At 36.5% G+C, this 22,121-nt stretch overlaps 1 long non-coding RNA gene across 1 annotated transcript in view; it reads left to right on the top strand.

Moving 5' to 3' along the window:
• The window catches only part of LOC125914393 (uncharacterized), a 114,055-nt gene that overhangs the window by 6,856 nt on the left and 85,078 nt on the right, over window positions 1-22,121 (top strand). Inside the window, exon 2 of the long non-coding RNA XR_007455292.1 lies at window positions 17,521-17,635. This is a non-coding gene — a long non-coding RNA (uncharacterized LOC125914393). The remainder of the gene's footprint in view (window positions 1-17,520; window positions 17,636-22,121) is intronic.

Below are 22,121 nucleotides of genomic sequence, written 5' to 3'. Positions count from 1 at the left end.
AGGGAAATTCTATTTTTTGCTTCCTTGTTTTGTTGTTTTTTTGTTTGTTTTTGTTCTCAGACAGAGAGAATGAGAGAGATGATGTTTGCTTACAAATGCATCTATTTTCTCCTACTTCTCCTTTTCCAGAATCTGTTTTAATCAAGTTAATCAGATTTACATGTCCAGTGTACTAGATTACATTTTAACATGATTTGCCATACCTGGAAATTTCCAGATTCTTTCTATCTTTTTGTAAAAGGTTTGTCTGGGGGTAGTAGAAGCTGTCCCCCTAAGCTCGGAGCGGCCATGATATTCTCCTAGGCTTACAGCTGGTACAGCCAACTCTGATAGTGGTCGAAAAAGTCAACCTTTATATCTTTTATTCCAGTTCCATTTTGCAAAACCAATATAGTTGGACTCATCATTATCCCCAAAGGTTGCAGTACAATCACTAACAATAATTATAGCACAGTTTTCATTTTCTATTGTTGCGTAATGAGTTACCACAAATTCAGGGGTTGAAAAAACACCTATTTATGAGCCCCCCGTTCTGTAGGGCACAGGTGTAGCATGGCTGGTGTTTCTGTTGAGGGTTTCTTGGGCACTGAAGTCAGTCGGACCGAGTTATCTTGTGGCTCTAGAGAAAAGTCTGCTTCCAAGTGCCTAATATGGTTGGTGATTTTAGTTTCCTTCAGCTGCATGACTGATGCCCCCGTTACCTTGTTGGCTGGTCAAGAAGGGACCACTCAGTGCTAGAGACTACCTGAAATCCTTGACATGTGGTTCTTTCCCTCCCCAACACAGCAGTGGCACAACGAATTCTTTGAAGCTTTAACTCTCAGACTTCTCCTCTGTGACCAGCTGGAGAAAACACTGCCTTTAACAAGTTTCAGTGATAGGTCAGGTACACCTGGAGTAGCTGTGTTGTGATCTAACTTCAGTGTATCATGTAAATTTTCATTATATTTTTAATTTGGGAAAGAATTTTTTGGTTGGCAAAGTGAGAGGGCTACTGTTCCCTCATAATGTGTAGGAGGTATAAACATTAAAGACATTGTATTTGAAATGAAACATGATGAAACTTTGACATTTCAGGCATGGGGTTTAACTAATTCAACACCCATCTGTAACTCACTTCTTCCTTTCCCATCTCCACCATAGAGATGGAGAAAACCGGATGGTCACTTTTTCATACTTCTTGTGGTTAGAAAGGTCCCTTTCTGGCTAATGAAATATAAACTTAAGCCTGCTAAAAGGTACAGAAGAGATTTTATTTTCTGCTATGGCCAGCGATGTCCCTTATTCCTTTCTCCTAAATTGAAAACATGATGGCTAGAAATGCAGCCACCATTTTGCACCCATGAGGAAATGAGCATAAGAGAAAAGAGAAGGGTAGGACAAATATTTGGCCCTGAGATGCTTCTTCTAATATCATCAAACCGCTGGACCAACACCAATAACTGCTTACTTCAGAGTTCTTATGTGAAAAGTTTGAACTGTTTGTTCAAATCAGTGTCTAGCAAACCTTTATTTGTAAAGGGCCAGATGGTAAAAATTTTAAGCTTTACAGATTCTAAGATCTCTGTTGCCATTCTTCAACTCCGCACTTAGAGTATATCCAACTGCCAGAGACAATATATAAACAAATGGCTGTGGCTGTGTTCTGATAAGACTTCACTTACAAAAATACACGGTAGACCAGATTTGGCCCATAGGTCACAGTTTGCATCCGCAAGATTTCAGTCATTGTTAATTGAGTTCTTCAGTACTTGAAACTATATATTTTTTTAATTTAATTTTATTTTTTTTAATTTTTTTTAATGTTTATTTATTTTTGAGACAGAGAGAGACAGAGCATGAATGGGGGAGGGGCAGAGAGAGAGGGAGACACAGAATCGGAAGCAGGCTCCAGGCTCTGAGCCATCAGCCCAGAGCCCGACGCGGGGCTCGAACTCACGGACCGCAAGATCGTGACCTGAGCTGAAGTCAGACCCTTAACCGACTGAGCCACCCAGGCGCCCCATTAATTTTAAATAAAAAAGAGTAAATAATGCTGGATATCATGTCTAGATGCTATAGGTGTATAGGCAAACCTTAGCTAAACATGATTGGTAGTTAACTAATAGGGCACACCTAGAACTGGTCTCATAAGCTTAGAAAAATAACCATAGTCTCCTTCAGCTTTTTTGTATTCTTTGGGACGGATATATATTAATGATCATACCAATACTCTTTTCCACTCTGTGTCCTTTACTAGAGGAACATAATTGTGCCCATTAGTTATGTTAAGTGGTATCATATACCAAGCCATAGACAGATAGGCTGAAGACAAATCAGAGCCCGGGTAAATTGTAATAGGCATATAATTGTTAACAGCGGTTGACTTGCTAGAATTTCACACATCATCATTCAGTTGACTTCTTTTTGAGGGAAGTGGATTTTCTTCCCTCCCTCCTTCCTCTTTCTGTTTCAGGTATAATAAGACTCAGCTGCAGATTGAGTTCATTGTATTGCTTGATGGCTGCTATCATCATCCTTTTCTGCAATATTTGATCAATCGGTTTTATTCCCATCCTTAACCCCATTTATCTCCCCTCCTCTAAAGATAATCATTATAATTATAATAAGTTTGATGGGAAACTGTGGGTTTCTTACAAATGTATACTGTTGATTTCTTGAACATGTACTACATTGTTAATTCACTTAAGTACTATTCTATTATAACTTACTGTGTTTCTTATTTTTATTCATGCCGCGTTGTGGCTTTTAAGATCCATTTGCATTTCTATGTGTCCATTTTGCCACTTGCTTCTGTTACGTGATACCCTATAGTTTCCATCCATTATATTTTACTTTTCCATTTTCCTAGTAACAGAAACTAGGTTGCTAGAACTTCTCATTATCCCAAACAATACCGTAATTAAGATTTTTGTACTGTGTTTTTATGACCCAACATGAGAAACTTTCTGAGACATATAAAAAGAATGAGATCATTGTGTTAAGGATATATGAATACTTAAATATGTACTACCTGTGACTTTCCAGAATGTCTCTCCTTTCTTCACATCTACTGGGTGTGTGAGGGTTCTGTAGTCTCGCATTCCCATGGACACTTTCCATTATTTACTGACTTCTCTGAATCTGATGCGTGTAAATCGATATGAAGTTGTGTTTTAACATGGGTTTTTCTATTCCCAATTAATTTGAAAAATTCTCCCTACGCCTGTTTGCTTTCGATGTTTGTTCTTCCAGGAATTCCCCAATCATATCATTTGTCCACTTTCCTACCAGAGTTCCTGCATTTTTCTTGCTGTTTTGTAAGGTTTCTTTGTCTCTTCTAAATATTAGATTACTTCAGGGTTAGACACGGTAAATAATTTCTCACCTCTGTCATCTGTCTATAACTTTATGGAGTCTTGCATTAAACAGAAATTTGCAAATTTGGATGATTTCAAATTTTTCGTGAGTTCGGCTTTAGTCGTTGCTTAAGAAATACTAACCCACCCCACACATCGTGAAAGATATTATCCTACATTTTATTCAGTTAACATTATAGTTTTGCTTTTAATATTTTTGCCTTTCATCTATCTGGTGTTCAGATTTGTATATGGAATTAGGAATTTCATTTTTTTAAAATATTCAGGGGTCAGTTTTCACTCGCCCATTTATTAAACTTTTTTTTATCTTTATAGTTACTATGGTGACATACATTACACACAACACACACAGTTTTCTCCGATTTCTCTATTCTGTGCTGTCTGCTCATTTGTTCTTGTAGCCCTAACACGCCTCTTGTTTTAAAAAGTTACCATGCTATCACGCTCTGCTGGGACATTTGGTAGGCTATTTCTTCCACAACGCATTTGGTTCTCATTTCTTGAAGTTGCTTTAGCAGTTGTCTAAGAACATGTATATAATGCCCTCTTTTTACTCAGCTTCTCTTCAAGGTTTAAATTTTTCTCAAAAAATTTCCTAGATACTTCACAGGGTTTTTTTGTTTTGTTTTGTTTTGTTATTGTGAAGGTATTATTGTATTGTATTGTATTGTATTGTATTGTATTGTATTGTATTGTATTCTGTTGTATTTTGTTGTATTTTATTTTATTTTCTGATTAATAATAACTAGTTTAGAGAAATTCCATTGTTTTTTTGTGTTTACTGTAGTTGACAATATTGCTGAAAGCTTTTGTTTTCTGTAATAGTTTTTTTGTTGACTCTGTTGGCATTTGTATGTCAGTGATCATTGCCTGCAAATATTGATAGTTTCATTTATTTCTTTCCTAGTCTTTTTCTTTCTTTTTTTTTTCTTCTTTCCTTATTCTCCAGGACATGTTTACCTTAAAGCAGCGATAGAAGCATACCTGCCAAGTTTCTACTAATAAATGGAATGCGTCTAATGCTTGTGCATGAAGTATTTTTTCTTCTTTAACCTTTTAAACAAAGAAAATTCCTTTCTATTTTTGATAGAGTATGAGTTACTTTCTCATAAAATGTGTTGAACTTTATCAGTGATTTGATTTTTTTATCTGCTGAGATAATTATGTAATTTTTCTCACATAATCTGTAATTTTGAGAAATTCATTTGGATACATTCTGATGTGAATTATACTTTTACTCCTGAAATAAACCTTATTGCATGTTGGGATTTTTTTTCATTAATAAGTAAAATAACTTTTTTTAATTTTTCATATCTTATTTTAGGATCAATATTAGACCAGGCTCAGAAAGCTAAAACATGTTTGCTTTTTTTTTTTTTTTTTCTGGAATATCTTGCAGAAGATACTGATTAATCTTATCTTGCAAGTTTAGTAAAACTCAATTATGAAATAGTCTAGAAATGAACTGTTAGGAGATGAATGTATTGTTTTGTTTAAGTTTTCTAATTTTTTTGCTGCCACCTTTTGACATTTAGTATTTTTCTAGATATATATCTTTTCATCTAGCTTTTCAAATTAGTATTCATTTGTTTGCAAGCTTATTAATATTTAGATGTTTTGTTTGTTCAGTTTTTCCCTTTTCAATGCTGTACTTAATTTATCTCCACCTTCTTTCTTTTTTCTTTCATCTAACTTGCCAGAAATCCCTTTTATTAATCTTTCCATATGGAAACTTGTTATTTTTGCTTTTGTGAAACTTGTCATTTTTTTCTTCATCTCAGTGATTTCTGCCATTATTGTTTTTATTTCTTTATTTATTGAAATGCTCTTTCTCTTTTTAACTTCTTAAACTGAATGCCTGAGTTCTTTGTTTTCAACCTTTTTTATTCATGAAAAGTATTTTTCAGCCCATGTTTTTCATGTATTTCTTTTTTAGTGTCTCAAATCTTAATGTGTACTGTCCCATTTTCATTAAAATGTATTTTGTAACTTAACTGATAGTTTCCTTTTTAACTCAGATGTTCTTAGAAATATGTTATTTACTTTTTATATGTGTGGAATATTTCATCATCAATTTATTATAAATTTTAGTTGTGTTGTATTATGGGGGTATAATGTAATTGGTATAATTTGGGTCTTTTGAGTTTACTTATCCTATTTTATCACCTGATACCTGTTCAAGTTTTATAAATAATACAGATGGACTAGAAAAACCCATATACTTGTTTTGTTGTTGATAGTAGATATGAAAGTGTAGGTCTGTACGGACAATGTAAAGTAACTCGACTCTTAATCTTATCTGGCAGAACTTCCACATCTTTGCTTATGAGTGGGACAGATTTACCATTTAACTTCCTTGTGAACTGTCAGATAATTTTGTCACCTGTGATTATAATTTGTCCTTTTTAAAAAAATTTTTGCTACGCTACGTATGTATCTATGGATTCCAAAACCACTTAGGACAGGCTATAAGGATGCATTGCACTGCTTTTGGCATCCGTATTATCTTGCCTGAGAACCGGATTTGATGGGATATCCAGGCAGCCATAATTTCAACTATTCATCCAGGGTCTTAACCTGCAGGCAGGTTCTCTTGCACTTTTCCAGTCTTGTTTTCAGGAGGATCCCAGCTTGTGACGCTTGTAAAGGGTGACTGACGTGCCCCTGCAGATTTTGTGTGTAAACACGGCTTTGTGTCTTTGAACAGCTGCAACAGCTTTTTTACAGCAAGGGCCTCCAGGGCTGTTGTCAGTTGTTTTTCATGCCACCAGTGCTGGACCTTCGTAATGTACTACTTTCCATCTGCTGCTACGTAACGTAAGGTCCGCAGTCTTGGTCAATTCGTGGTAACTCTTCCTAGCTGTCAGATGTACACAGCTAACATTGAACTTCTTTGATCAACAGGTACCTTTTCCTGTGTTTTGGTTCCAAAAAACACCAACAAGAGCAGAGTTCCAAAATGCACAATTCATATAACCTCTTGCTCAGATATTAGTGAATTTTCAGATCTTTGTGACAATTACCGACAGATCTATGATTAGAGACCACAGAGGAAGTTTCTGCAAAGAGATGTTTGATTTGTTTGAAAAGGTCAGATAGGAGATTCCTCCTAACTCTGATATAAGGAAGAGAGTGAGTCCACCAACAGTCTTTTCAACGCTATTTGTACTGATATTTCAGGCTGATGGTAGGCTCCCTATGGTGATGCTTTTCTGTTCCCTGATAATGTGTTCAAACCAGTGAAGTTAAGTTATTATTGGCTACATAGAGACTATAATCAAGCACAGAAGAGGCCAAAAATCTCTGGAGCTGTCAGAACTTTTCATCTGGACCTTTCAATTGTCTCTTTTGGCATAATTTTCTCCACGCCTACTCACTGATACCCTAGTTTAAAGGGAATAACAACCTGAAAGTTGAGGATCTCACCAGCTCCGTATCAGGTTAGCCTCAGTGGTGGTCCCCCTCAGAAATCAATAAATGATTTTTCTAGAAAATAATGGTTTTTCATGTTTTATTTCAGGCTGATGATTTAATGCTTTTAGATGGGTCGTGATAAGCAGAGTTATCCTTGCTTTGTAAATTTTTTTAAACATTTATTTATTTTAGACAGACAGAGCACCAGTGGGGGAAGAGCAGAGAGAGGGAGACACAGAATCGGAAGCAGGCTCCAGGCTCTGAGCTGTCAGCACTGAGCCTCACACAGGGCCCGAACCCATGAACCGTGAGATCTTGACCTAGTATCCTTGCTTTTTAAGAAACTATCAGGCTCAGTCTATGAAGTGTCCAACTTGATTTGGGCTCAGGTCATGATCTCATGGTTTGCAGGATTGAGCCCCATGTTCAGATTCTCTCTCTCTGTCTGTTCCTCCCCCACTCTCTCTGTCTCTCTAAATAAATAAAAATGTGACAAAACACAAAGTATTTTGTTATTAGAGAAATTGGAGTATATACAAAATTTTTTGTGATTTTTTTTGAATCATTTTTATCTTTAAGACTACTCACTTTATAACAAACAGGGGTAGCTATCATCAAATAATTGTGTGCAGTTGTACTCGTTTCCTAGGGCTGGTCTATCAAACTGCCACAAACTTGGTAGTGAAAGTCACAGAAATTTATCGTCTCATGGTCCTGGTTCCTAGAAGTCAGATAGCAAGGTGTCAGCAAGGCTGCGCTCTAACAAAACCTCTGGGGGCGGCTTTGCTTGCCTTCTCCAGCCTCTGGTGGCTCCAAGTGTTCTTTGGCTGTGGCAGTGTCACATCAGTCACCTTCCCATGGCTGTCTCCACTTTGCCCTTGCTTCCAAGCCCCCTCCGCTCTTCTCACGTAAGAACACTTCATTGGATTTAGGGCCCACACTGAATCCAAGATGATCTCCTCCAAAATCTCTAATTCAATTACTTCTGCAAAGAGCTCTTTCCCGAACAAGGATCATTCAAAGGATCTAGGGCTTAGGACTTGGAAATACCTTTCAGGGGCCACTGTTCAACCCAATGCAATAATGAAGATTTCATTTTGTACATCCGCTAAGAGAAGTTACAGGAGCTGTATAGTTGCTGTTATGTCTGTGTTGTAAAACGATAGTTCTCAAAATAAGAATGGTATTTTAGCTGACTGGGCTGTTTCATGCCTTTTTGTTCCTTAGAGTCAGTGATACATATTATTAGACATGCTAAATTTATCCTGGGGAGAGAGAGGAGAGGTTGAAAGGGGAGGAAGTTGGGGGCGGGGGGAGAGGAAGAGGGCAGGGAGGAGAAAGGGAGGACAGAAAGAAGTACATAGTTTTCCTACTTTAGTACATATTTTCTTATGGATTAATTTTCTGCATTTCTTAGACCTAAAAATAGATTATCGCTACACTTTATAATAGACTACCTCAAAATACTTTAGGGGTAATAAAGTAATGAGTTTTCCTGTTATTCTTTTTGTCATCCTTACAATTTGAGTCTTTTTTTGTCATTGACTTCACCTTCTTGCAATAACTTCTTGATTAACAATTATTTGCCATTAATAAATGGCATGATGCTCAAAGCAATAGCTGTTGCATAAATTGATGAAAAGAGCACACTAGTTTGAGAAACAGGAGGCATGGCCCTGATTCTGGTCATCACTTTAACTAACTGTGTGATGGCCAACCAGACAGGGGTGGCCATTTCCCATTGTTCAATGAAGGAAGCTCAGGAGTAGGTTTGCTTTATTAGTTAGAATGTTTTTGGCTGCAAGTAACAGAAAATTCAAATCAAACAACTTACAGAAGAGCATTATTGCATATGAGCATATCGAGAAGAGCCAGAAAAAGGAACTGGCTTCAAGGTTAGTTGATTCAGTAACCCGTGTTCAAGAATGAAAATTAAGGATCTGTTCCGCCCCCCATCGCTGCTCTGCCGCCTTAGGATTGCCTTCATCTTTAACCTAGTAGAATGATAGCTGCAGCATTTCTGAATGATGACATCCAGACAGCATCCATTGGGGAAGAGGGATGATTTTAGCCCAAGGCTATCTCCGTATCAGAAAACATTAATCAGAAGCAACCAGAAAACTTTTGTTCACATCTTATTTGTCATACTTAGGTTACAGCCTCTTTCCTAAACCGATCATGAGCAAATAGACCATCAGCCCAAGAATACCAAGTTCTACCATGATACTTGAGGTGAGAGACCCCCACCAGGGCACTTGAGCTGTAGAATGCAGGGGTAGCTAGCTGAACAAAATTAGGTTCTGGTAAGAATGAAGGAGCTGGAATCAGATGCTGTGTACACAACCAGTCGTGACTATTGTAGAAAATTCCAGTTCTAGTATAATTTTATCTATAATCACTCTTTTCTAAATGATGCATTTCATAAAGTGGTTTAATATTTGAGAGACCTTAAATGTTTCAAAGACATAAACTAAGCTTGCAATTACTGATTAGATACATGCTGGGGTGGTCAAATAATAAACATTGGAGGACTCTATCACAGCACATAATATCAGAGCACAGAGACATGAAGAGCTTAGAAAAAGAATTACATTGATTTTTTTAGTGTTATGCATTCATGTTTTTTAGTGACAGGAGACAAATACAAAGAAAATAGCTACTGGAAAATTGATGTAAATTTTACTAGAAAGAAACCATTGTAAAATTCCTACGCAACCCAGGTATTGGAGCATACAATGTATAGGGTGACACCAGTATTTAAATTCTTATGATGAAAGCTGAGGATTTAAGCATGGAAAGATTGATATTTATTAATTGTAATAATTTTTAAAAAATAGTAAAATCCCCATCTTCTTTTCTTACTAGAAAGATCAATATTCCCTATTTTAATAAAGTGACATTTTATTAAACCAGTTCCTAAAATGTACCATTTTATTCTCAAAAATAAAATCTTTGACTTAATTAAAACAACCATAGAAAATTAGTAAAATACCAGGATTAAAAGAAGTATTAGTAAATTAATAAAAAAGGAGAGTGCAATTTATTTTCTAATTCATTTTGATCTACTTTTTAAAAGTCTGTTAACTTTTTTCACTTTTCAAAATGTAGTTAGGTTTATAGAAAGAAATTGAGCACGTAAATATAGACAGGTATCTAATCTCAATTGTCATGACAGCAAACCTATAAAAGATACTTTAAAATTCAGAGTAATCTCATTATATATGTTTCTTTCACCTTGATCCTTTACACATGTTTTAATTAGATTGTTTGGGGGGTTGTTTTGCTATTGAGTTACATGAGTCCCTTGTACATTTTGGATAATAATCTCTTATCGTGATTTGCATGATACATGGTTTGCAAATATTTTCTCTCAATCTGTAGATTGCCTTTTCATTTTGTTGATTGTTTCCTTTGGTGTGCAGAAGCTTTTTTTGCGAGGACCATATGATTTCACTTACATGTGGAATCTAAAAAATAAAACAAATGAATAAACAATCAAACAAAAAGTCGAATCAGACATATTAATACAGAGAACAAATTGATGGTTGCCAGAGGGGAGATGAGTGTGAAGATGGGAAAAATGGGTGAAGGGGAGTGGGAGATACAGACTTCCTGCTTGGAATGAATGCCCATTCACAGGAATAAAGGTACGGTGTAGGGAATAGAAGCCATTGTATTGTAATAGCATTTCATGCTCACAAATGGTAGTTCTACTTCTAGTGAGCACAGCATAGTGTATAAAGTTGTTGAATCACCATGTTGAATACCTGAAACTAATGTAACGTTGTGCGTCAACTATACTCAAATTAAAAATAAATAGAATTAAAAATAATACTTCCAAACTCACGTTATAAGCCCAACATCACCATGATACCGAAGCCAGACAAAGACATCACAAGGAAAGAAGATACAGGCTGATCTCTCTGATGAACATAGATGTAAAACTCCTCAATAAAATACTAGCAAACCAAATTCAACAACACATCAAAAAGACTACACACTATGTCCTAGTGGGATTTATCCCTAAGATACAAATTTGGTTTAATATATGCAAATCAAGCAGTGTGATACCTCACATTAACAGAGTGAAAGATCAAAAACATAATCATCTCAATAGATGCAGAAAAAACCTTTGACAAAGTGTAACGTCCAATCACGATTTAAAAAAAAAACCTCTCAATTAAATATGTATAGAAGGAAATTTCTTTAACACAACAAAGATGTTTATGAAAAGCTCACAGCTAACATCACAATCAGTGGGGGAAAACTGAAAGCTTTTACTCTAAGATCCAGTACGAGGTTGGGATGCCCACTTCTATTCAACATACTACTAAGTACTAGAATGAGCAATTAGGCAAGAAACGAAATAAAAAGCATCAAAATCAGAAAGAAAGGAGTGAAATTATTTCTGTTTGCAGATGACATGATCTTATATGTATAAAATCATAAAGACTCTTTTCTTAAAAAAGGTAAAACCCTATTAGAGCTAATAAATGAATTGGGGTGCCTGGGTGGCTCAGTTGGTTAAGCGTCTGACTTCTGCTCAGGTCATGATATTACAGAGTATAAGTTCGAGCGCCGCGTCAGGCTCTGTGCTGACAGCTCAGAGACTGGAGCCTGCTTTGTATTCTGTATCTCCCTCTCTCTCTGCCCCTCCCTTGCTGGCACCCTTGTCTCTCAAAAATAAATAAACGTTAAAAAATTAAAAAAAAAAAAGAACTAATGAATTAAGTTGCAGAGTACAAAATCTACATTAAAAAATCAGTTGCATTTCTTTATAGCAACAGTGATCTCTCCAGAAAGGAAATCAAGAAAACAATCCCATTTAAAATACCATGGAAAAGAATAAAACACTTGGGAATAAGTTTAACTGAATAGGTGAAAGATCTGTTGCTAAAAGGTATAAAACATTGACAAAAGAAATTGAAAAGACACAAATGGAAATGTCCTGTGTTCGTGGGTTGGAAGAATTCATATTGTTAAAATGCCCATACTATCCATAGTGATACATGGATTCAATACAATCCCTATCAAAATTTCAAAGACATTCTTCACAGAAACAGAAAAAAAAAATTCTAAAATTTATATGGAACCACAAAAACCCGGAATAGCCAAAGCGGTCTTGAGAAGGAACAAAACTTTAGAGATTGTATTTATTTATTTCCAATTATATTAGAAAATATGGTAATTAAAAGCTTAGTAATTACAACAGTGTGGTAATGGCATAGAAGCAGACACATAGACCAATAGAACAAAACAGAGAGAGCCCAGAAATACATATACTTGCACATATATGTGTGTGTATATATATGTATATAATAATGGGTACCTGGTCAACTATGTTTCAAGAAGAATGCCAAGAACACACAAAGGGGAAAGGACAGTGTCTTTAATAAATGCTAGGAAAACTGGATATCCACATGCAAAGAAATGAAATTGAATTCTTTCCTACACCATACACAAAAATCAACTCAAAATATAAATTTTTTCCTACAGAAATTAAGTGTAATTTTTTTTCTACAGAAAATTAAAAATAATTTTTTCCTACAGAAAAAAGTTATGTGTTTCATCTTTGAACCTTCTGACTCAATCACTGTGAATTCCTTAGGGATTACTCCTTGACATGAAAATGAAATAGCTCCGATTAGCAAAGTCACCACTTATGTATGTTTATATTTGGGTTTTAATTGTATCACTTAATAACACCTTTAAATTGTTGACCATGTCATTTATGACATCCTAAGTCAGGACTTAGACCTGAACTGCCTGAATCCTTTTGAAGTAACTTTCCTTCCATTAAATTCTGCTAATTTCATATTTATTTGAAGTAATTAACTCTTTTATTAAACTTTAATTGTATTTTGTACTTCTATAGTCATGTGAATAAACAGTATTTAGAAATATATATTGTTAAATGATGCAATAATTTATTGATGTATATTATTGAAATGCTCTAGAATTTCACAATTTTAATGTGTTGATTATTTTTATGTCACATTGACAGGTTTTAGACTAATAAAAACATTTTTATTTTTAAAAATTAAAAAAATATTATTTTAAAAGTAGTTTTTATCTCAGAAAATACCAAGTTCCCACTGAATGGTAAATCCATACAGTACCAAGAGGGAGATGTAAAGATAGGGGATTCAGATATATTAGATCTTGACCTGAATTGTTATGATTCAAAAATATTTTTTAAGATGTATTTTTATTAAAAAGGAACAGTTCTGGGGGTGCCTGGGTGGCTCAGCTGGTTAATCGTCTGACTTTGGCTCAGGTCATGATCTCCGAGTTCGTGAGTTCAAGCCCCCCACTGGGCTCTGTGCTGACAGATCAGAGCTTGGAGCCTGCTCTGGATTCTGTGTCTCTTTCTCTCTGCCCCTCCCCTGCTCATGCTCTGTCTCTCTGTCTCTCTCTCTCAAGAATAAATAAACATTTTTTTTAAAAAATTTTAAAGGAACAATTCTGGAGATACGAAAACTTCTTAGAAAGCCTTCTGGTACGATTTTGTAACATTTTATAATTTAGTATAATACTTGCATTTCCTAACCAAGACAACCTGAGAAGCAGAATTTTATCCCCTTCATGAATATTTTGCTCTCCTGGCCTGTCTTTAATGTCTTAGAGCACATGCTGAAATGCATGGCATCACAGTCTTGGTCAGCAACAAAGAGCCTTGCACTATTCTGGAAACCTCCGTAGCAATGTCTGCTTAAGGAGGTTGTCTACATTTCTAAATTTCTAAATGTAAATTTTACAGAAGAGCAAACACAGTGTTCACCCTACATCATCTGTCAGATTGCCTAAGGCACAGAAGTTGGAGAATCCCCAGTGCTGGCTGCATTTTGCTAAGCTATCCATTAATTGGTTTTGTTGATTTTTGCTATGAGAGGGCAAAAAAGATGGAACTCAGGATGTCTGTTCTAATATTCTTTTATATTTGTGAGGAAAATATTTGGGGATGACCCTTGAGCAGAATAGTAAATGCTTGTATGATACTGTTTTGTACAACTAGATATTACACATGATATAGCTTATATAGCAGCGTATAACTTTTAAGTTCACCTGTCAGAAATTGCATGAATTTTTGCACAACACATAATCTTCATTGCTTTTAGATTCTACTTAATTTGGGTAAGATCCTTTGTTTACTTAAAATTAATAGCACTTGAAAATAATCTTTTTCAAACGTAACTTCAATTTGCTAAGTTAGGATAAAAATCAAGTTAAAATTTGAGTCACTTAACAAATCATTTAAAAATCCAAGAATTTAACTTTACTTGAGAATATGCTTTAAGGTACTTTAAATATAATATGTGAGTCATTGTTCTAATAAAAACATTTTTACTCTTCTCCCCAAGGTATTGATCCTCTGAAACTGTGAGATATTGGTGTCTAATTTCTCTTTCTTGGAAGAGGAAATGAGTATTTTCAGATACATAGATATATAAGTAGATATAAAAAAACATACATAGTATATGTATATTTGTGTATGTGCATGTATATGAAGCAAATCTTTTTTCAGTTATTTTGCTTAAAATCACTTATTTTACCGATTTTAATTTTGCATGTTAATTTTTTTTTTATTTTCTCAATGTTTATTTATTTTTTTGAGAGACAGAGAGACAGAGAGAAACAGAGCATGAGTGGGGAAGGGGCAGGGAGAGAGGGAGACACAGAATCCGAAGCAGGCTCCAGGCTCCCAGCACAGAGCCCAACGCAGGGCTCGAACTCACAGACTGTGAGATCATGACCTGAGCCGAAGTCAGACGCTTAACTGACTGAGCCACCCAGGCGCCCCAATTTTGCATGTTAATGTTAATGAGAATAATTACAAATAGAAAAACAAACATCTAAAAAAGATGCCTTAAAATGAACTTTTCAGCAGTGTGACAGAACTGTAAAATCATTGGGACAGAGAATAAAAAGGCTCCCCTGGACAGCCTACACAGCAACCCTGAGAAATGGGTTTGTTATTTTATGAGGCTGAGTCTAGGTCACTACAGATTTTAGAAGGGAACATGGCAAATAACCAGGCTTTCCTCACAGTTTTATTTCACAGACATTAGTCTCCATGGCATGGGTACAATTTTTGGTCTTGAATTGGTGCTTTTAATTATTTTGTTGCTAGCATGTCCTCATCAGCATCAAAGGTAGCATCTTCAAAATTGGAGGACTAAAAATTTAAAAATACGTGAAATATATCTGTACGTTTTTCTCCACCTCAGACACTAGGTGGTGATTGCTAGGCTAGTGCTTCTAGGATGACGTTGCGAGTCATGGATGGAATTAAATCTTTTCAGCAACATCCTGCATTTGTGATTAAAGCATGTGTGATTAAAAAAACAAGCACTGAACATGGATCAAGCAAGTCAAAGCTGGTACCCTTCTCAAAGACAAGGGCAATACCCAGCTCCTGTCCACTCCAGCCATCCCTTCCCACCTAAGGCGGGAAGGACTGAGACCCACTTGTGAAGTCCACCTGTTAAGTCCAAAACCGAGACCTTAAAAAAAAAAAAAAAAAAAACAACTGAGACCTTACCCTAGAACTAGCGAATGCTTGCCCCGCCCCTCCCCCCCCCCACACCTCACCACCAGGCCAGCCACGGCCTACTTTTTTTTACCCAACACACATGTCTGGCTATGAAGACAAAATTATAAGAACGGAGAAAAAATGGAACATATAAAATGCACAATTAAAATAATAAAATGCAGAAAAAGAGTACAAGACAAAAATAGGAAAAAAGAACGAGGGCAACAAAGAGAAAGCAGCAGCAAATATGGTAGATGGTACAACTACATCAATGAGCACTTTAAACACCAACAGTCTAAATGCACCAATTTTATTTCATTTATTTATTTATTTATTTATTTACTTATTTATTTGAAAAAGAGCAAGCACATGCAAGCAGGGGGAAAGGGGCAGAGAGAGAAAGACTCTCCAGCAGGCATCACGCTCAGCATGGAACCTGATGTGGGGCTCGATCCCATGACCCCGGGATCATGACCTGAGCCAAAATCAAGAGTCACATGCTCAACCAGCTGAGCCACCCAGGCGCCCCTAAATGCACCAGTTAAAAGACAGAGATTGTCAGAGTGGATCCAAAAACAAGATCTAACAACATGTTTTCAAAAAGGAACCCACCTTAAATATAAAGACACACATAGATTAACAGTAAATGAGTATAGAAAAATATAGCAGGCTAACATTAGTAAAAAATATAATTAAAAATTTCGTTAAAATATACCGTGCTAACATTAATTTGAAAAGGGGAGGTAGTTTTTTAATTTCAGACAAAGAAGACTTCAAAAGGAAAGTTATCAGGAATAAAGAAGGTCATTACATATTGTAAATTGGTCAATCCTACAAGAAGACATAAAGATCTTTAATGCGGGTGCACCTAACAACAGAGGCAAAAGTTGATAGAACTACAAAGAGAAATAGATGCATCGACTATCATAGTTGGAGTCTTCAATATCCCTCCATCACAAATGGACAGATCCAGCAGGCAGAAATTCAGTAAGGACAGAGTTAAACTCAACAGCACCATCAGTCGACTAGATATAATAGACATCTACAGACAGTATCATCAAACAGCAGAACACATTCTTCCCAGCTCTCACAGGACATTCACCAAAGGACACCACATTCAGGGCCACTAATCGTACCTGAACAAATTTAAAAGAATAGAAATTGTACAATATCTGCTTTCAGATCACAGTGGAGTTAAACTAAAAATCAAAAAATCGATCAATCAATCAATAAACTAAAAATCGATAATGGCAAGATAGCTGGAGAATCCTAAGATGTATGGAGTTAAACGACACACTTCTAATCGATACATGGGTCAAATAAGGAACCTCGAGGGAAATTTTTCAATATTTGAACTAAGTGAAAATGAGAACAAACCTGTCAGACCTTTGTGTTAGAAGAAGTAACAACATGCAGCATGCTGAGAAGCAAATTAAAAAATTTACCTCATACAACAGTATTATTGCCATGTGTCTGCAGAGCAATTGGGAGAATAGACATTTCCCATTTCTGTGGACTGTGGAGAAAAATAAAAGGTGCACAAGTTGTAGCAGAAGACCTTGTGCTCCATAAAAAGTTTGGAGCCAGAGTAAATAAGTGTGTTTAATGTTTACTCATTGCCAAATGAATAAGGAATTGCTAACTTGGGTGCATGAATCGTGGGTGGGCCTTAATGAGAGAATGTGGTGAGGGAGCAGTGGGTACATGAAGTTATGAACACCAGGTGCATTTTTCAGGGAAGCGAGCCCATTGCTTATATTTAAGGACCTCAAATTTTCAAGCCACTTTTTCTACCAGTTGACGGGTGCCATTTGCATCATCACTGTGGTCTTACCAGGAACCTGCACCATGGTTGAGAGTTAGGAGAGGGGTGAGTTATTAAATCCAATCAGTGTTTAACAGAAATTTACTGAGAATCTTCTATATGCCACACCAGCTATTGTTGGCAGAAGATACAATTTTCATAAGAAGACAGAGTCCTTGCTTTCACGGAGTTATGAAATTCAGCAAAGATCCAAACTGAGGGCAGAAGAGAAGCCATCTTTTGTTTTGTTTTGTTTTTCATTCTGTATTGTTTTTGGCTACAGTTCTTTGGAAATGAGTACAAATATTCAGTGGAGATTGGTTTAAGAGAGTAATAACGGATTATTCTGTTTCAGCACTCTGGTATACAGCCTCCATTGTACACTAAGTGAAAAATATTTTTCTTTCAAGGTAACTGAACTGCACAACATCAAAAATATAACCAGACTGCCTCGAGAGACAAAGAAGCATGCAGTAGCAATTATCTTTCATGATGAAACGTCGAAGACATTTGCCTGTGAGTCAGGTAAGCAATTGCAGCCTCTGTCTACAGTTTGTGGAAATTGAACTGCGCCCGAGACAATGGCCCAGATGGATGAAGTTACACCACTGACTAGGAAGGCGTATTGTGGTAAGACTGGGCTGTAGAAGACTTTAGGAGGAAGCTCAACATATTGATTTCTACAGATGTTTTGGGTGCTTGTTTGTCATCTGTCTGTGTCTGGATTTTGCTCCCAGGTGGTCAGAGGACTCTGGAGGTTTCCATGCGAGCTTGAAGAATTAAGTAAACGGTGCCTGGGAGCCGTTGTCAGGGCAAGCTTGCGACTCGTACTCTGGTTCTTGCCGGGTGCGGCTGTAGGCACTCGGTGGGAAAATAATTGCGCTGCCACGAAAGTGTGGCAGAGCACAGCCGAAGTCCCCAGACATTCCAGAACAGAACTTTGAGCAATTGGTTGCTTTCATGGCTTCTCAGTACTACAGGGGAATACATTTCAGATTGAATTTTAGCATCCCAGCTCATAAAGCACTCTGACATCATTGAGACACAAGGCAGTTTATAGTTCGAACTTGCCGTATTTTTCATTTTGAAATCCCTGTGCTAAGTAACGTATTAGTTGGCTTATTACAGCTTTTTAAAGATTTTGCTCCGTGGAGGAGTGCATTCCTTTTACAGTGGATGGAAGCAAAAGACAGTAAGGGTTCAAAAGACGTGAATTTAAAGTAATAGTTAGGTCTTTAGTAGAAGCCTTACTATTTTTTGAAAAGGAAATAAAGCTTCTGGATTTATGAAGTTTCTAGGTGTCATTCATACCAGGTTCTCTTATTCTTTATTCGCCTTGTCCGAATAAAATGGTTCACACCTCCTCACCTACACTTCTCTCAGTTTTGCTGAAGTGAATTGGGGTTTATCGAAGTGTTTCTCTCTCCTTGGATGCTTTTAATCCCTTTTGCCGTCCTTCTCTCCGCCCGTCATCTGGACTCATTTCATCATTTAAAATTGACTTTTGGCATTGCATAGAAGTCTGGTAACTGGTGATATCAATTCCATTTTATAACAGAACCTGTCCCAACCTTGCCGTTATTCACATCTAAAAGTGTGTGTGCCTTCATGTTCCCTGTCTAACCGGTTCACTTTTCTCTGAGCTCTTAGCTCTTGTCTCCTATTGAAACTAACAACCAGAAAATTGGTTTTCCAGAAAAGATAAAAGATAATTTTCACTATTGTTTGTATGTTTGTGCTGCTTTACATTTTTGAAATTATACTGGGCCATGTTGTATGTATACTTAGGCAATGCTGAAGTCTGTTATTTCAGTGAAGAATGATATCGAATTATGTTTCTGAAATTCGGACTCAAGAGTCATAACCCACAAGTCTGACACTGGAAGCTTTTTAAGATTATTTTTATTTGTACTTTCTTTGTGGCAGTGGTGGTTTCATGGCTCATGTAAGAGTTTTGACAAATGCAGGGTCCTTCGTTAGAACGAAATGGCCTTAATATCCAGGAGAAGAATTTGCAGACATCGAGGCTGAAGATAGATCCAAGTGTAAAACTAAAACAGTGGTTTTATTTGGATTCCTAGCATGGAGTTTTCAACTAGTTTAAATTATGACTTATTTGAATTATTTGTTTTTTAAATCACTTTTTTGTATGTAGATAGAGCGGTCTGCTTGACGGCTTTCACTTGCTGGTAGTGAAAGTATTTAAGAAACTTTGGCACAAGTTTATTAAATTTTCTTAACTTCATGGCACATGACAGTGGAAAACAAAGAAACTGCTTGAAACACATAAACAGGGAATTTGAATATCTTTTCTAGCAGATTTTATTTTTTAGATCAATGTTAATTAAGATCAGTAGTCCATGTCTGTTGATAAAATGGCAAAATTATTTGGGGAAAAAAAGAGCCCAACGGTAAAGCAGTCACAGATGTGAAAATCAAAATAGCAATATGGTTGAAGCCAAAATGAAAAGGAGCTCTCAGATTTATTTCTAATGCGAATGCATGTAAAAGTATATTCTCATGATGGCTACTGAAAATGTGAATTGCCTCGATTTTTTCTTTCGAGAAAACCAACAACTGCTATTAAATAATATGCATACCCTTGACTCAGTGAGCCTCTTTGGGAACATATCCTCTATGAATATATGCACCAGTACGTGAGGTCGTAGGTTTAAGCAAATTATGTGTAATTACAACAAAATCAGAAACAAATGAATGGCTATCAAGAAAATACTTGAACGAATTGCGGTATACCCTCATCACAAGATATTATGCAATCACTAGGACGAATTCTAAGTAAGCCAATTAACTTGAAGACACTTGTATGAATTTTAGTATCTCAAGCAAAACACGTCATCAGAGAAGTGTGTACTGAATAATGGCATTTGTAAAAGAAACAATGAGAGAGATAGTGTGTGTTTTAACACGTGTTACCTGGGGTGAGAGGAGATAGTAATGAAGTGGTTGGAAAAGGAAGATGGGGAAGAACGCAAGCAAAAAAGGGAAAAGAAGAAAATACCCAGCATAGAACTATCCCATTTATATGAAATGAACATGTGAAGGTGTGAATGCATGCATCCAGTGTTTAAAGTAAGTTAGTCACTAGGGAAATGCAAATTAAAACTACAGTGAGAAAAAAACAAAAACCATAAAACCACAATAAGCTATCACTATGCCCCTGTCAGAGTGGCTAAAAGTTTGTTTTTTTTTTTTTTTTTAAAAGTAACACCACCAAATGTTTGTGAGGATGCAGAGAAACTAGATCCCTCATACATTGTTGGCAGGATTATAAAATGGTAAAGCCACTTCGGAAAATGGCGAGCAGCTTCTTATAAAATTAACCATGTAATGATTCCACAATGCATTTATCTTGGACATTTATCTCGGGAAAAAAATGGAAATTTGTGTTCATGCACATACATATACACATACAAAAAATATTCATAATAGCATTGCTCACAATAGCCAAAAGCCGGAAAGAAGCCAGAAGTCTTTTAACAAACTGTGGTGCATTCACACCATGAAACACCCCTCAGCAACAAAAAGGAACACACTATTGATAAATGCAGCAACCTGGATGAGTCTTGAGTGAATTATGCCAACCAAGCGAAAGAACGTCCATCCGAAAAGATTACATATTTTGTGAATCCATTTGTGTAACATCTGTGAAATGACACATTTTAGAAATGGAGAACAGAGTCCTTGTCAGAGGTTAAGAATGGGATCGGAGGTGTGGGGGCCCAAGGGAATGAAGGGTCGTAAAAGTAACATGAACTTGCGTTGGCACTGAGCAGTTATCCTGATTATAATGGTGCATAAACACACCCACACAGGTGGCAAATTATGTACAGAACTTACACACACACAAGTAAGTACAAGTAGAACTGGGGAAATCTGAATAAGATCAGTGCACAATCAATGTCATTATCTTGGCTGCGATATTATACTATAATTTTGCAAAATATTACCATTGGGGGAAAGTGGGCAAAGTTTACACAGAATCTTTCTATAATATTTTTATTACTACTATACTTATCTCAAAAATCTTTGCAGTAGAAAATATCTCTATACTATCGCTAAGGTCATCTGTGATATATTTTTAAGTTAATGACAGGCTAGGGGGGACTTGGAGGGGAAAAAAATGTTTGGTATATTCTAATACGGTAAAAAGTAACTGACAACAGTAATGACAAACAACAAAAATAATCCTAAATGTGTGCCTATGTAGCTTCTGTATGTTTTGTGAACACAAAGAAACATGGACAAGGGGACACATGTGTGTGTTGTTCCTTCTGACAGGGACTCCTTGCGTGAGCCCCTCCCCAGCCTACGATGCCCCCTGCGCACCGTTTCTCCTGGACGTTTCCACGTGTGCTTTCATTTGGGCACTGGTGTCTCATGCCCTTCACATCAGTGCCTATGCTTTCCACATCCACAGCACCCTGACCTTGGCCTTCACTTACCCTGTTCACAATCTCTCCATCATATTTAAGCTCAATGAGGACATGACCATGTTTTCCTTCTCACCTTAGACTCATCAGCATCACGGTGCTAATACAAATGTGTTGCATTAATGAAGTAATAAATGAGCAAAATTTGTATGTAAGTTTTGTGATAACGATATATTTATCATTCAGCTTTTCCCAAGAGATATTTTTTTTTCAAAACAACTTTTTGAAACTAATTTGGCAGCCCCATGGGGAAAATTGTTTAAGTTACCAGATGACAGATCGTTGTGTGTTTGTGATAGCATGAGAGGGAGTAAGTGATCATTGTGCTGTGTGTGTGTGTTTGTGTGTGTGAATTGCCATGGCCCACCAGACCTGCTGCAATAACTCTATGAGTAGAATGTTGTGGAACACAAATAAGAATTTCTGGAGCTTGCCTATTACTTGAAGAGACCCCTTGATCCTTGTTTTTTTTTTTGGACATGTTCATTCTCAAGTCAATGCCTACTAAATGAAGGAGCAGATGGCTTAGATGTTGGAAACCCAGTATCTGGCTAAGAGAT

This window comes from Panthera uncia (assembly GCF_023721935.1).
Source record: "Panthera uncia isolate 11264 chromosome D3 unlocalized genomic scaffold, Puncia_PCG_1.0 HiC_scaffold_8, whole genome shotgun sequence".
Classification (NCBI taxonomy): Eukaryota; Metazoa; Chordata; class Mammalia; order Carnivora; family Felidae; genus Panthera; species Panthera uncia.
This window is presented reverse-complemented; position numbering and strand designations above follow the sequence as displayed.